Raw genomic sequence first — 13,482 nt, forward strand, 5'->3', positions numbered from 1 at the left:
TAAGTGAAATAAGAAACTTTATTTATTAAACCCGAATCGCTTGTCATAGTGCATAATAGTAAACATTATTACAAACATTTTATAAAATGAAATTATATACATTTGGGTGGGCAGGGTTCTAACCACTGCACCCCTCCCTCCTCCATTCAATTACCGGTGGCGGCATCGAATGCAAGCTCTGCGTGATTGCAGAGTACCTACATCATCGCAAGGTACCTACGATCAGCAGGCCTCATTTATCGCACGGTCGTCAGTGCACTGTATCACCGTACTTGATGGCGGCAACAACTCTAAAACCGGCGCATCATTTTACAATATGATATATATGCGATTTTGTCACTCAATGTTGTATTCGAATTTGTAATATGTATATATTACAAAGCTTTTATAATGTGAGTTATTATATATATATATATATATATATATGTATGTATGTATGTATGTATGTATGTATGTATGTATGTATGTATGTATGTATTGGCATTGAGATATTAAATGTTATGCTCAAAAGGTTATATTGATTATTATTATCACAATGGTGCTAAATATGGATTGTTAATAATAATCTATTAATTAAAATTAGAATAAAGACACTAGTATTCATAGTAATGAATCTAGTATAATAGAACTTTCATTAAGAAGACTAATGCAAATTTTTATTGCACTATCAGTATGAGTATTATCGAGTTCGAGTCTAATGGTTGACTTTTAATATTGATTTTATTTAATGTATATTAAATACTATTTAATATATATCAAATAATTGTGAGATGATAATCTAAATTAAGTTGATTTAAGATGTTATCAGATTAAGATTGAATTATTATGTTAATACGTTTGAATTATTAAATAGCCTATTGATATACCTTAATGGTGTTAAGAGTTAGCCAAATATTAACTAATGAAGTTTATGTAAAGATTCTCTAGATCAATTAATAATAGTTTTGATGAGTTTATTATTTATTAATGCTTGGTTAATTCGATTAGAGTTAATCTAGGGGAGATTGTTTTATGATTTAAAGATATTAATTTTGGATTTGGAGTATAATTGATTTTTAATCAATTGATATTCATTGAATTATATTACATGATAGCATTTTAACTTGAAATGATTATCATTAATATGAATTGTTAAGAAAATATTAGTATGGCAAATGTGGTCATTATGGATAAGATTTTCAAAATAACTTGCTATTATTAGTTTTATTGAAATATTAATATTTGTGTATTGGATTGAAGTTGACTTTGACGTACAAACTATTGTTAGTCAACTAATACTCATTGGGTTGATGGTTTGGTTGTGAAATTATTAATTAAATCAATTAACTAGAGCTAATTGGATTTAATTAATAATTAAGTTATGTAATAGAGATTTAAGTGATATAATTCTTTTAATGAGATTGTAGAAATACTAATAACAAGTTGATAGGTCTTATTCTTATGACTTGAATAATGACTTTAGATATTTTAATGGTGAAGACTTAGTAATATATAATTGAGAATTATTAGAATGATAAAAGGTCAAGGATTGTGAACTGATATTAATTGATCATTCTAATGAAGTTATAATCTCTTATTCGAAGAATGATAATTGGTCCTCTTATAATATAACGAATAATGATCTTAGAAAAGTTGAAAGGTTAATCAATTAGAATATGGATCATGGTTAAATATAGAGGACAATTTAATTAAAGGTCAAAGATGATCAGTTTAGTGAATATTTATCCTTAAGTTATTCTTAGAATGTAATTCTTAATAATGGAAGGATAATGCTATCGGGGAACAATTGGGTTGACTTGTAGGTCAAATGATGAAACTTAAGACACTTGAAGTATCCTAGTAAACTGAAATTGGAAACCTCTACACATTATTCAACTGTGTGAATTTAGTAAACCAAAACATGTATTTGCATTGTGTATTCTATATGCTTCTTATTTTAGATTTTGGGTTGATTAGTGTTGACTAGTTATAGGACGTCTACCAGAGGCTCAGGGGTTATGATTGTGATGTCATGATGATGTCTTAATTCTGATCTTTATAAACCCAACCATGGTTATGTGATCGTATGCTCTATGAGATTATTGTATTTACTAATTTTTATTGTTTATCAATCTTCATGTGTGAAGCTGAGATGTATGTGTATGAGACATTTGAGCTAACCATTTTTGGTCATCGATCAGTTATCTTTGGATTACTTTCTAGTCGCCATGATGGGAGTGAAATGTTGATTTATTTCTTGATGATTTCATGATTGTGACATGTTTGACTCAACCATTTTGGAGTCTTTGATCAGTATTATTTTGAGATATTCTTGGTTGCTTGTTAAGAACCAATGGATATTGTGATTCATATTGGAGATTATATTTCTGAGGTTTATCTTTTGGAGCTTTTATGTATTCTTGGATGGGAGAACCATCTTATTATCAGGTTGTCTGTTAAGGAATCGAGTTTGATCTTTATGAGTTTTGTGGTATGGGACACAACTATGGATTTATGTGCTTAGGAGAGGTTGTCTAGGTACATGACTATGGGAGTGGCTTGCATAGGGGTCCGGGGCCCAAAGTGGTCAGTACCAGGGTAACCTAATGCAAGTTATGTAATAAGTGATAATCTAATAATTAAAATTTATGGGGGGAAACACACTAAAAAGATAAGTTAGAGATATTTAAACCACCCATGCCTTGGGTGCTTGTATAGACTAAGGATGGGAGAAGTGTCTCATCTTCTTGAGAGGGCTTCTTGGTTTCCACATGTGCCACATTGAGGGTCCGAGGTTCAGAGTAACTAGTCCAGGATAACTCAACGCTCGAGGGTCCGGGGTCTAATGAGAGACCAATCTAGGGTAACTCAAGCAACCATGTGATGGCACTCCCTAGTATGTAGCATGAGTCTCCTCTATAGATATTGTGTACCTCTGGTGGTGTACTTATTGTTGTGCCTCTAGGATTAGATGTCGGTTTTGTGTGATTGGAACCTTTGAGTTAGTATACTTTTAGGATTCCTAGACTTCTGGAGATTTGTGCTATGTTATTTTGATAGCTTATTTGGGACTTGAGATTATCTCCTTAGCGCGGTGGGAGTGGACCACTTAGGTACCACACGGTTGGGTGGTAGTGTATTTTCCACTCTTATTATTTTGAGATTCATTGAGACATCATGGCTGATGCGTCCTTTATGATGGTGGATATGTATCCTTTTCATTGATGATTGGCATATGTTAGATGATGTTATCTTATGCTTTTATTTGCATGTTAGATTACTTCTATATATGATGTTGTATTTATTAGGAGTGACATTCCTACTATGTAATACCGATGATCTCTTTGATGATTTGGAATGTTATGCATGGAGGGATGGCTAGGATCCACGATGGTCGAATGATGCTATTGACGGTTGGGAGGAACTGTGCACTTAGTTACTTATGTTTGTGGTGTATGGTTATGATGGATGTTTATATCTTTATGATGATGATGTATCATGTATGACATGTGGTTTCATTTACTTTATCAGCATCATGAGTTATTATTGGATGATGATGTAGTTTATTTACACAGATGTTTATTCTTTTAAGCCTTTCATACCCTGTAACATGTACAGTGGATAATTGAGCAATCTGAAATGTAATTACTTAAAAGAAACTTGTATATTATTTAAGAACATTGGATGTATCATTTTTATTTCATAAGGATGTGATGTTACATGATTAGTTATGATTATATGTGATTCAACGTTAAGGGATCTTTAAAGAATGTAATCTGTTATGTTATGTTTACTTTCAGTTGGATGTTATTATTGCTTCTGCAGATGTTATGAATAGTTTTACTTTCATGTTAAAAAAAAAAAAAAAGGTTTGGCAAACTTTAGGTTAATTCTTTGGATCCCTTGGCGGGGTGTTACACACTCAAAGAAAAGGGTAAAAAGTCAAATTCTAGTCAATTAGGAAGTGAGGAAGATGGATCATCAGAAGAAAGTTTAGGCAGTGATCATGAAGTTGTTGAAGCCCTGCTTGCAAAAAATGTATTATAAAGGCAGAGGAAAGTTAAAAGGTAAAGTTCTTGTGATATGCTTTTCTTGTGAAGAAGTTGGTCACTTTTCTACTATGTGTCCAAACAATTAAATCAAGGATGAGAAGCAAAGTAACAAACATAAAGGCAAGAAGGACTCCAAGAAGTATAAGAAATCCAAAGACAAAGCTAAGAAATATTTTTTTATATCTAAATTTTCTGATAACATTGAAGATAAAATGGTATATATTGTTGTGAAAGATGAATCTAATGATGAAGGAGATAAGATGAAACTTATCTCTCATATTAGAAAAAATGATATATGGATTATTGACAGTGATTGCTCACATCATATGATTGGTGACAAAACAAAATTTGAGCATATGGAATATTATGATGGACGTAGTATAAGATTTGGAAACAATGAACCTTGTAACATAAAAGGAAAAGGATGTATCTTGTTGACTAAAAAATTTGTATGTGGCAATGCTTATTGGGGTGAAGGACTAAAGAATAATCTACTAAATGTGGCATAGTTGAACAACATTGGATTCAAGGTAGAATTCATGAATAGATAGGCCAAACTATTGGATGGGAAAGGAAATTTGGTTGGATCTAGCAAGAAAACAAAAGGTAATATATTTTATCTTGATCTTAGTAATTGTTCATGTTTTATTGCTCAAGCGGAGGAAAGCTAGTTATGGCACAAAATTTTATGTCATGTAAACTTTGATAATCTAGTAAATATAAGAAAACATAAAAGAGTAAGAGGTATTCCTAGTTTGAAAAAACCTGACATGGGTCTATGCAAGAATTGCCAAATTGGTAAGATGGGAAAGAAAAGCTTCAAGAGAAAAGATTATCAGTTAGAAGAAGTCTTAGAAATTGTTCATACAAACTTATGTGGACCTATTGGAATAGAAAATTATAGTGGAGAAATTTTTTTCATTCTTTTTGTTGATGACTACTCTAGAATGATGACAGTAATGTACCTAAAAAAAAAATCAGCAGCCTTTCAAAAATTCAAGTGGTATCTGGAAAGAGTAGAAAAAGAAACTGGAAAGAAGTTGAAATGCTTAAGATCAAATAGAGGTGGTGGATTTATCTCCCATGAATTCAATAAATTTTGCATTGAAAGAGGAATCAAAAGACAAGTGTCAACCATTGGTACACCACAACAAAATGGGATAGCTGAAAGAAAAAATAGATCTATCATGGATTGTGCAAGAACCCTAATGATTGAAAAGAATATTGCTCTCAAATACTAGAAGTAAGCTATCAAAATTTTAGTTCATACCTTGAACATATTTTAGTTGAATAAATATTCAAACAAAAAACCTTCTCAGCTTTGGTATGGCTACAAACCTAATGTAAGATACTTGAAAGTATTTGGCAACAAATGTTATACATTGAAAGAATCTAGAAAATGCAAATTTTATGTAAAAGGTGATGAAGGCATATTTCTAGGATACTCCTGCAACAGTAAAGCATATAGATGTTTGAATTTGTCCACTCACAAAATTATAGAATGTGCACATGTCAGAATTGATGAATTTGTAGAAAAGAGTGAAGAAGAAAGCAACAAGGAACCTAAAGATTATAGAAGATTTGTTTACTATGAACCTAATACCCTCCCAAATATATCTAAGAGAAAAGAATCTTCATCTCCTAAGTCCTTAGAAACTTCAATAGTTACTGAGTTGCAAATAGTGCAACCTAAGCTACATGGACCCGATTCACAATCAAAGGCTACTAAGCTAGTTCACACCGGACCTGATGGACTTGAGTCATAGATATAAGGACCTAAGCTTGAAACTAAAATTCAAGAAAAATATGGTGGAACTCATTCATAGACCAAGGAGCCTATGTTGGCAAGATATGTTAGAAGGCATCATGCACCTAATCAAATCATTGGATTTAAATTTGATGGAACAATGAAAGAAGAAAATTAAAAGGTACATGTTTACTTGTTGTATTTGAACCTAGAAGTGTTAAATATGCCCTAAAAAATGAAAGTTGGATGGAAGCAATGAATGAAAAGATAGAAAAAATAGAAAAGAATAAAACTTGGACTCTTGTTCCTAGACCTGAGGATAAAATTTTAATTGGTACAAAGTGGGTATTTAGAAATAAGTTGAATGAAGATGGAAAAGTATCAAGAAATAAAGAAAGATTTGTATGCAAAGGTTATTCTCAAGAAGAAGGTATTGAGTATAGTGAAACTTTTGCTCTTGTGGCAAGACTAGAAGGTGTTGAAACCTTACTAGCATATGCAACACATAGAGGATTTAAAGTATATCAAATGGATGTCAAATCTACATTCTTAAATGGAATTCTTGATGAGAAAGTCTACATTGAGCAACCAAAAGATTTTTTATATCCTAGCAAAAGAGACATGGTTTGCAAAATAGATAAAGCATTATATAATCTCAAAAAAGCCCCAAGAGTTTGGTATGAAAGACTACATAATTACTTAGTACAAATTGATTTTCAAAGGACAAATGATAACAGTAGTTTGTATATCAGGGAAGGACTAGACAAGAAGATTATGATGGTAGAAATATTTGTTGATGATATTATATTTACATGAAATGATGACTTATGCAAAGCATTCTTAGAAGAAATGAGTAAAGAATTTGAGATGTTCATGTTTGGTGAAATAAAATTCTTTGTTGGGTTATAGATACAACATAACAGAGATGGTATCTACATCACTCAATCCAAGTATATCAAGGAGATATAGAAGAAATTTGGAATGAAAGATTCAAAACCTATTAGAACCCTTATATCTACTAGACATAATCTTTCAAAAAATAATGATTCCAAGGTAGTAGGTCAAACCACATAGAGATCAATGATTGGAAAATTGTAGTATGTAGTGCATACAAGGCTTGATATTGCATTAGCAGTTGGTATGGTTGTAAGATTCTTAGCAAATCCCAAAGAAAATCACATGATGGAAATCAAAAGAGTCATGAGATATCTGAAAGGTACTAAAGAATGGCTTATGGTACAAACTTGGAGGCAATTTGGACTTGAAGGTGTTTACTGATGTTGATTGGGCAAGAATTATTGATGATAGAAAAAACACTACTGGTGGAGCATTCTTTCTTGGCAAGAAACTAGTATCTTGGACAATCAAGAAGCAAAATTGTACATCTCAATCCATAGCAGAGGCAAAATATGTAGCAGCAGTACTCAATTGTTCTAACATTTTTTGGTTTAAACAACTATTAAAAGGAATGAAGGTAGAAAGCAAAGATCTAGTTTTCATATATTGTGATAACACCAGTGCAATCAACATATCAAAGAATCTAGTAATGCATTCCAAAATAAAGCATATTGCTATAAAATATCACTTCTAACTAGAATTAGTGCAAAATAAAGAAGTTAGATTAGAATATGTGAATACAAAATAATAGATTGTAGACATATTCACCAAGCCATTACCTAAGGATTCATTTGTGTATCTAAGAGGAAACCTAGGGAACATTCCCCTATCTAAAATTCACTAAATGAAGTTTAGTAAATGTATCAACTAGAACCTATTGAAGATCAATCTATTGATGCAGAATTAGCAAGGGTATATTATAGATGAATCAGTACTTAAGGTACATTGGTATTTATAGAATTTCTTTTTGGCATGTGTTGTCAAATAGGGAGAAGTTTAATGTCATATCTCTAAGAAATTTTTGGAAGCAGAACAAAATAAGGAACCAAAGAGGGAAAAGTTTTCAAAGAAGAAGTTTGTTAAAAGAGGGAGAATGTTCTGAAGGAACTTGGTAATAGATGTTGCAAAAAAAATCTAGTGAAAGAAAGAGCTCATACTGATAGAGGGAGTTCTCAAGGCCAAATCCAAAATTTCATTGTTCTATGACATGTTATATTGCCATCAATGCCAAAGAGGGAGATTTTAGGATACAATTGATCAATTGTGTGTTGTCTTTGATGTTACAAAAGTGTAATATCATTATCAGTCAGTATATGTTGAGATAACTCAGGCAAGGAAGATAGTTCTTAGTGTCTACTAAGTGTTCCTATGTTTTCCTAGTTCAGAAGGCATGTCTATCGAGTTCACTTAGGCATTGAAGGAAAAGTTGCAAAAAGTGAGTGTTAAGTGATCTCACTCGAGTAACAAAGGAAAGTTGGATGGAACTAGAGCTAACTAAGCTCACTTGATTGCCAAAGGATTTTTGTGACTTTGCAATGTTAACCGAGATTCTGTTGGTTAACAAAGGAAATCATTTATGAGTTAGTTTCTATCAAGCTAGGTCGGCTAACAAAGGATTTTCTTATTTTTTTGTACTAAGCTTAATTGATTTATCTGTTGATTCTAGCCGATTGAGGTGATGAATATTGATTATTCTAAGTTGTGTTTGAGTCAATTTGACAAAGTGTAAGATATAAGTATAAGGTCAAGTTGTGATTTCAAAGTGTGATAGTGCAAGTGATGATGATGTGATTGAAGATCTAATGATGAGAAGAGGAAGTGAATTTGAAGGATAAGCAGAATATTCTTATGGAGCAACAAAGATATATTTGATAAAAAAGGATCAAGTACAAGCCAAAATAAGGATCTATAATCAAAAAAATAGTTGCATTCAAATAAATCATCTCATTGTTACTTTCTAACCATTTTAGTGGTGATCTAAATCTTCTAGCAGAGTTGTCTTAATGGCTATTTGAAAATCCTCTAGCAAGGTGGAAATTCTATTGAATTGTTCTCAAGACCTCTAACAAGACCACTCCTAATAGGGAGATTAAATTATCTAATAGGTTCATACCTAATAGTTTGTTTTATAACTTTTAATAGGGTTGGCTCCTAATAGGGCTCACTTTAGAAGAGTGAAAAATAATAACTAGTTACAATTGGTGGTTTTTTCCAAATTGGGTTTCCACGTTAAATCCTAGTGTCAAATGTGTTCATGCTATTTTCTTTTATGTGTTTGAAACTAAGTTAAAGTAATGGTAATCATAGATAACATCTAAAGGTTTATTTATTAATCATTTATTGAGCTAATCCAATTATTATCGAGTTACAACATTCTATGTATTTACCGAGCTTCAGTAGTATTTAGTTATATGTTTTATCATTTTGTACTGACATCTAAGGGATCTAGGATTTATTTTTGTAATAACTGATTCACCCCTCCCCTCTTAGTTACTCCTCTTATATTTCCAACACTCTTTTCATAACAAGATCAATACCTTCCTTGATCTTCATTTCTTCTCCAAATTTGGATATGTCTTTACTTGTGCATCTATTCTTCTGTATGAAAATAAAAGGATTCTAGATCAGGAAACTCAATGTTTTTATTTTTACACCTATCTGATAACCCAACAAGAATCTTCATCTTTGTATGTCAAAATTTCCTCTATCTGACTTGGGACTATCTTTTCTAAAATCACTCACTAATGCTCTCCCAAAATTATTAAGCTTTCTCTTCAAGGACCTGAACTTATGATGCCAATTATTAGAATATATGGGACCCACCAATATAACTGATTGTGGGGGTGAACTAGTTACCCATCTAATATCACAATTATCAACCTTAAAAAAACTAAACTATGTGAGCAATATAATCATAAACCGTAACAAGATACTCATACACAATGACACCAAATATGTTAACTATGGAATCCCTTGATTAGAGGGAAAACCCTAGTGGGGATGCTACCCACAAGGTTACTTACTAATATAAATATTCACTAGTAGAGGATGGACCCTATTAGGATTCTATAACAAAATTTAGTACATATTAATCCCTATTAGGAGATTTCAACCCTCTTAGTAGTTGTGGGAGATAGTTGAACCCACTACCCAAATAGCTCCAATGTTAAAACCAATTAACCCATTGTCCAAATGATCCCTATAATATTCATTGCAGAATAATAGAAATAAATAGTAATTATTTCATCTATCCTATCAACTAGACCTTTTTTCCTCTTGATCTTGTAACCATATCAAAAAAATCAAATCCAATAATCCCTTGGATTGCTTACTCCCATTCAGTAAGCACTTTGCTCCTTTTCGCACTTCACACTTCATACAATGATCACAACATGCTTACTCATGTTACAAACAAGGAAAAAATCTTTCCTTTATACAATATCTTTAAAATAATTCTTTGAGTCAGCCTTGAGGATTTTCCAATTAATTATAATAAGATAATTAATTAATGACTAATATAACATGTTGGTTAACAGTTTGTCCCTCTTTCTAAATTGGCTTTACCTTGACTCTAAATGCCCAAAATGTGAGGAAACAAAAGAATGTTACCAACAAATGGGTTAGTGTATGTGTTATATCACTGCCCTCTGAATTGTAAGGTACAACTCCCTTATATGAAATATATGTAATGAATTGTTTTTTTAATAGATCATTGGAATATGTGGTATGCTCTTAACCTAAAGAGTAGAAAAGGATAAACCAAGATGTTTATAACTACAAACACTCTGGACAAAAATAGATTTGGCCAACTTATAATACCCAATGGAATGGATATCACAAGCTACCTTGAAGTTCTTCTAACATCTAGTCCTACTTCTAAGTGTAGATTTACCATCAAAAGAGGAATGAAGAGATATGCACATGAGGGAAAATGGAATTTCTTTCACTATTATCCTTGAATTAAATGTAATCCAATCAATAACTAATAGATTCATATACATTTATCTTTAATTTCACAATGAAACTATCTAACATGATATGAAATAAACAAGAGAGGAAGCAAAATCATATATGAGGAAAGTAAATGGAATCACTTCTATTGCAAATATCAAAATGAAATGGAATCCTCATGATTATCATAGGATCACATATAATTGTCCTTCAACTCTTAATGTAGAACTAGTCTATGCATGGAAAACAAAACATGACAAGAAAATAGGGTAAATAGAATTATAGACCAATTCACCATCAAGTTCTGACTCCTTTCATCCTCAAATGAGGTTATATTTATAGTTTTTTGTAATCCATTATTAATTCTAGCAGAGAAATAGTCATATGAATAGAAAAGAATAAAATATAAAATTATCCAATATGTATCATGATATGAACATGTGGTATTTGTTATGCTAACAATTTCAAATCCGTGATATTCCTAAAAATTCTTGATGATTGTTATTCTTCATGTGATCTCAAAAAAATCTATAGAAAATGGTTTATTCTTCATCTTCTTTTGTTTCATGCTAAACCCATGTATTTCATATTCTAATAGTCACTACATTTTTGAATTCCCATCATTGATCTCAAATTGGTGGTAGAGATTAAAATGTTATGACTTCCTTTATAACTTCCTCCGTGGGTCACTCTGTATACATGCATCTTCATCTCACTTTGTTGCATAGAATAACAATCAAGAAACTTCACATAGTAAGATAGAAACATCTTGGATCTCTTTATGATTTGACAATTATAAAAAAATGATGTTATATCTCTTTGTTTCATGGTGTGATTCCCTCTTTCCAACTTGGCACACTGTGGCAAATAGTTGGCACCGTTCCATTGCTTGGAGAATCTGACATTGACTTTCTTTCCTTCATGGCACTTAGTAACAAGATTTTGACTACACTTTGTGAAATGTGATGGCCGATCGGACACATGCCTTAACATCACTTTGTTGCATAATTAAAAAATAAGCATCTTTATATAGTGACATTACAACCTCTATAGATCTTCTTTGATCTGATGGCTGAAGGCATCTAACTTTTGTTTAATATTTGAATGGGACTGAATATGATAGGTAAGCATCTAACTTTTCAACTAGCCAATCGCATGTGCTCTTTTGTTCAATTGGCTTTCAAACTTTTTCACATATACATGTGGATCAAATATTAATCGACGATTCTATTTTTAAAACAATTGGTGTTACCTTTGACTTGTTTCCTTCATCATTTCTATATTTTGAATGTTCATTCTATATTGAATCTAAGAGATCTTGACTTGTATCTCATTCTCATGATCTACATTTTGTTTTTAAGCCTAGTCCTTGATATTCTATGTTGTCTTTTGATCTGAATATGTGTGATATCTTCATTCTACCTATTTCATGTCCTTAATGGAGCACTTGATCAGAGAGTTAGGATTTTGTATGAATAGAACTTGATTCTTTCTTTCTCTCTCTCATCTAGAGTATGCAAAAACTTACTATCCCAAATCTTGGTCACCTAGACTGAATGAATGTATTACATTATTTTTTATATTACAACCTAGGAATCTCAGGGATAAAGATGAGAGAGGATAAACCTTAATGGAAACCTAGACCAAACACATATGTAAAACATTGACACAACCTAATCCTATGATCATGAAAAGTATAGGGGATTGATATCATGGCAACACAAAAACACTATCGGCTCACACTCTATAAAAAACTTCTCATGTTCTATACTAGGGATTACACATTTGCTAATGTCACTACTCTTATTAAATTAGATATAACTTCCATACACCTTTAACTTATGTGTTGTGCATTGAACGACATCATCAGGACACTATAATGAACATGTCCATGACCACACACCACTAGAAAAGAAAAACCTTGTCCATACAACTAAGATCTCTCTTTATTACTATGTCAGTCTTTACAAACTTACTGCTATGTTGACATCAATGAAAAACACACTCATGAATGCAACATGTCAATACTCTCCAATGATTAGGATACTCTCCCAAAGTAGTATCATTAGAATTCATGCTAACATGTTAGACTATCAACAAGGCTAAGTAGACCTCCAGCAATATTTTCTCACTCTTTGTATTATATTTTATTAACAGATCCTAGTGAACTTGAATGCTATAATAAATTTTTAGAGGTAGATACAAAGATTCAGTAGGAGATTTCTGATGATAGAAGAAATGGACTCCTTTCTAAAAAATTAGATTTGCAATTTATGCAAGTTTCTTGTGGGTAAAAGGGATTTACAAAATAAATGGGTTTATAGGTTGAAAGAAGAGGATGGAGGCAAGAAAATATTTAAATCTAGGTTAGTTGTAAAAAGGTTTGAATAGAAAAAGGGCATTGATTTTTATTATATATTTTCTCTTGTTGTTAAAATGACTTCTATTCACACTGTTTTAAATACTCTGGCTAGTAAAGATTTGTATTTGGGTAAGCTTGATGTTAAAAATGTTAGAAAGTAACGTACACAAAGATAATTGAGAGGAAGGGGTGAATCAGTTGTCAAACTATTAAAATATTTATCAACCTTATTAATCTTTAAGCATGTGATCAATATAATCAGAAGCCATAAGAAGATACTCATACACAATAACACTAGATATGTTAACTAGGAAAACCCTTGATCAGAAGGAAAACCTTGGTGGGAATGGTACTCACAAAATGATGAACTAATATATAAGTTCCTTGTTAGAGGATGGACTATGTTAGGAGCCAATGAAATACATTGAGTATATATCAATCCTTGTTAGGATACTTTGAATACCTATTAGGAGATTCCAACCCTATTAGAAGTT

Source organism: Cupressus sempervirens, chromosome 1 (assembly GCF_028749045.1).
Source record: "Cupressus sempervirens isolate cs-2001-9-10 chromosome 1, ASM2874904v1, whole genome shotgun sequence".
In the NCBI taxonomy this organism is placed as follows: Eukaryota; Viridiplantae; Streptophyta; class Pinopsida; order Cupressales; family Cupressaceae; genus Cupressus; species Cupressus sempervirens.